Consider the following 4,449-nt stretch of genomic DNA (forward strand, 5'->3'; position numbering starts at 1 on the left):
AAACACATCACCTACCCTCATGATGAGGAAAAATGTCAAGCGAACTATTACTTGGGCACTGATATGTAGGCAAACTGGGAGACATGAGTGTTGCTTCTTGGGGCTGAGGTTGAGCCATGTGCTTGGGACACAAAATTAGTCTGCCTAGCTGTCATTCACTGTGGGAGAGACAAGAGATGTTCCTGGTGAGCTTTCCTCCTTATTTCAATTGAGAGGTTTGCTTGCCTAGGCTGCTACCAAGGCACACTTTATGAGAAAAGGAAGATAGTTATTCTGGGGATCTGTGTATCACTATCATCGGAAAATCCAGTTCCTTGCCTACGGCCAGAAATCCTTGCCTCCCTAGGGGTGTCATTGCTGGGCTTCCACATACCCAATGCTGGCTGGTCAGAGGGCTCAGCTTGTATTGTTTGGACATGTGGCACTTGAAAGGCTCTTTTCTTTGGGGGTTTGTAAGGTTCTTTGGATAGGTTTCTGTGGTTTCCATTCTCACTCAGTTTTGTTTTGTTTTCTAATTTTCTAGTAAGACTAAATTTATTCAATATCCTAACAAAAGTTTTGATTATAAATATCCAACAGTATAGAAAATACAAAACAGATTTGTAGATTTCTAATATATTAACACAAAGTACATGACTATATACAGTACATCCTACAGGCAAAGAGGTAGAAGGGGAAAGAAGACTGTGGTTGAGGTCTAATAATAAATAAATAAATAAATAAATACAGAAGTAAAAATGATTCATATTATAGTAAATTCTACTACCAATACTGCAGCAAAAATGTACAAAAAAAATCCATTTCAAAACGACTTGGAGGGTGATACTGGCTGGATTCCTGCAAGGCCCCCAGGGCAGTGGGAGAGCCACCTGTAGAGCTGAAGTCTGCCCACAGTGGCTCTGTGTATGAAATTTTTACCCAAAACAAATATAAAATGTTTAGATTCAGAGCTACAAAACCTTAGGGTGCCTATAGAAAGCAGTTCACTTTAATGACATTGAGTTTAGAAATCCAGCTTTGAAAACAAGCAGAGTTATATAAGTATTGTAAGGGCAAGTGAATGCTCCTTCTCCACAGTGAAAAGGCTGAACTGGTGCTATTTTCTACCTGGAATTTCACAGAAGAAGCAACGAGTGTACTTTGGTTTGGGCTCAGCCAAGTGAGAAGCCACAAGGAGCACCTCAGAACTGAAAAACTCCATGTTCAAGCGCATCTCAGTGCTCAAAAAGTCGAACAGAAAGAAGCCAAACTCAAAGCAACCCTGCTTGGCGTCAGCACACAGCCTTTCTCTCCCACTGAATTGTATTTTAAATAGGAATAAACCCTAACACAGACCTACTAGGACAGAGCAAGTCAGACACCAACTCTGCACGGATGAGACTCCACACACGCCAACCGAAGAGATCAGAGACCAGAGCTGAGACTGCACCTTGCAGGTCTCCCCCCACCCCCACCTGCAAAGCTGCGCGTCTGTCACATGACATCAACACAGCCAGTTCTTCTCACACTGGGCAAGCCCTCTAAGAAACATGCCAAGAAATATCAGCCCTTGTTTCGTGCCACCCAGAAGACTTGTGTGATGCCTACCGAGGCAATCGTGTGTGGTGACACTCTGGCACTCCCTTAAGGGTATATAGCCTGTCCCGTGGACTTGCTACTTCCCTGGGAGGAAATGATTTCTGCTGGTAATTTTACCTAGACTTTATCTAATATTGGCACAAAGGGAGGTGACACAGCATACAACACACACAGCCCCAACTGCCTTTTTTTTTTTTCCCCCAGGATCTCACTGTAGTTCAAGCAGGACTGGAACTCAGAGATCCTCCTGCCTCAGCCTCCCAAGTGCTGGGATTACAGCTGTGTGCCACCTCACCTGGCTTTTCTCTGTGTATTTTAATATCACCTCCTCCTTCCCAGTATTTGCAACAGAGCTCAGTCTGTCCTGCTATCAGTAGTACAGGACTGGAATCATCAGAACCTTGGCAAGACTTTGAAATTTCAAACTCATCAGCAACTAGCTGTTACCCAGGGATGACAGGTTTACCATGAGGGAACACGAGAGTAGCTAGTCATCTTAAAAATGCCCCAACCATGGCATCTTAATATAGGAAGACTAAAGCTACATACTTTTGTCATACACAAATCCCATCTCTGTCCCCTGAAATTCCTCTATTTCATTCATTAGAAGGGAATTTTTTTAAAGACTTAAAGAGCACTTTGCAGTAGCATTCAGATTTCCTATGAAATACTCAGCATTTTAAATATTATGTACACTTTTATTAAGCTAGACACTGGCTTCAGAGTTTGGTGGAACTGGGAGGAATCACCCATTGAGAACTATTCTAGAAAATGTCTTTTGGCAGAACAGCAGGTATCTGAGTTGCAAACAGGAGTCAGTCCACTAGCCTGTGGTCTTCTGCATCTTGTTCCCCTGCACACAAACCTCAGTCACCACTCCTGGGTGGAGATGAGCAGCGGCTCGGGCCTGGCTCCTCGGGCTTCTCTGAAGTCACCTTCTTGTTGCTGCAGTGCAACTTGAAGAGGTGTGTGTCGATGAGGACTTCCTCAAAGTGGCCTTTGTAGATAATCCCACGGCATATTTTCTGTCTTCTCCAGTATGTAAGATCTAAAAAGGAGAAAACCAGCATCCTGCTAAAGACAAAAGCCATCCCTGTGTCCTAGCCATCACCTGACTAGTTACTGTAACAAGGAGACTGGGTGGGGGCAGCAATGCAGGTGGTGCTGCGTATGTGGGAACTGTGACTTTTAAATTCCTGTGCAGTTTGCTAATCTGGTTATCCTGTTTCCAGACAGGGTTTTCACTTTCTTTGGTTTCAGTGTGGTCTTTAGAGTGGGTCCTGCCCTTGCATCTACCACACGATTCTAGTTTTTCTTTGATCCTGCCGGCAGCTTTTTCCATCGTTTCACAAGAAGAACCCAGGCATTGCAGATGTCTCCTGAGCAAGTCTCGCGCAACCCGAAACAGCTCTGGAAGTCCTTCTTTTAGCATTCAGTGTCAGTGAATCAAAAACTGGAGGACTTTGCTCTGCAAATACAGCAGCCCTCTATACATCAGTACATTTTTGGCTTGTGAAAACTAAACATCTTTTCTTCTGGGCAGCAGTCTTCCCAAAGTGACTGACCCACATGCAACAATGCAACCACGTCCCTGAGGTGCAACATGCACTCCAGGCCAGCTCCTCCAAGAGCCACTCAACCTCAACTGCTACATCCAGAAAGACTGTATCCTGCAGTTCTGCAGTTGTTATGGCCAGCTGTGAAGGTGTGGATTCCGCTTTCCCTCTCTCACTCAGTTTTTTAGGAATATAGGAGAGTCTAACATACACTGTAGCATAGCAAACATAAAGCTTGATGACATCATGCTAAATTGAGTAAACTAGTCACAATCATTCAGTACTTCATGGATGCAAGTTTATGAGGATCCCAGTGTACAGACCATTGAAGATGCAGAAAGGATGGTGATGGTGACCAAGGACCTTATAAGGAGTGGGAGTAAAGAATGATGGCAGGATGGGTGCTGAGTTCAAGTTGTGCAAGATGAATTGATTTTAGGGAGATTGTTGGGAATATTGCACAATAGTATGAATGTACTAAATGCACCTAATCTGAACAATATATAGGAGTGAAAACTGAATGAACTCCACCACATCCAAAGTGAACAGTTACAGACTGAGGAATCTGGCTGATGATCCTATACAGATGTAGGTACCGGTGGGTGAATTTTTGATAAAGGTAGCAATAGTTTGGGATTTTGTCCATATAGGTGAAGAGAATAGAAGATGAATCTGTGTCTGCTCAATTTTGCTGTGTACCTAATGCTGCTTTGCAAAATAAAGTCTATTGGCAAATCCAGAGGCATGAGATTTTGAGTGAGAAAGAAGTTGCTCTTTAGAAATACCCTGGGTCTTCCCTTGGCCACCACTAAATTGACAGTCACAGAGTATAGCATTTTACTTCACTCTTAGTGAAAGAACCTTTCTTTTTTGGGGGGGGTCTACACTGTGTTCAGGGTCTCACTACTAGATCAGACTCATAGTGATCCACCTGTTTACAGTCTTCCAAGAGCAAGGATTACTGGCGAATGCCACCACTCCCAGTCTCAAGAACCTTTCTTATGGTAATCAATTTCTCAATCTGAGCTCTTGAATTTGACTCATCAGAGATACTTGCATGTGAAAAATCCACATAGCACTATTGGTGGGGTGCTTAAGTCATGACTAAGGCTGTGAGGATTTGGTGGTCTGGCCCATCCATGAAATGAGAATTTCTAAATCATATATTACAAAGCTTCTTTATTTACCATCAGCTAAAATACAATACTGGCAAGTCTGTAAAACCGGTAAAATTCTCCAGAGTAAAATCAAACCTATATTTTATTTCAAAATGGACATTTCTAGAATTATTAAGACCTTCCTCTTTAATTTCACT

General features: G+C 43.0%; 1 pseudogene; it reads right to left on the bottom strand.

Moving 5' to 3' along the window:
- Positions 1–2,263: 2,263 nt before the first annotated feature.
- Positions 2,264–3,111, bottom strand: LOC101580345 (annotated as a pseudogene).
- Positions 3,112–4,449: the final 1,338 nt, after the last annotated feature.

Source organism: Octodon degus, unplaced genomic scaffold (assembly GCF_000260255.1).
Source record: "Octodon degus isolate 3935 unplaced genomic scaffold, OctDeg1.0 scaffold00357, whole genome shotgun sequence".
NCBI classification, from domain to species: Eukaryota; Metazoa; Chordata; class Mammalia; order Rodentia; family Octodontidae; genus Octodon; species Octodon degus.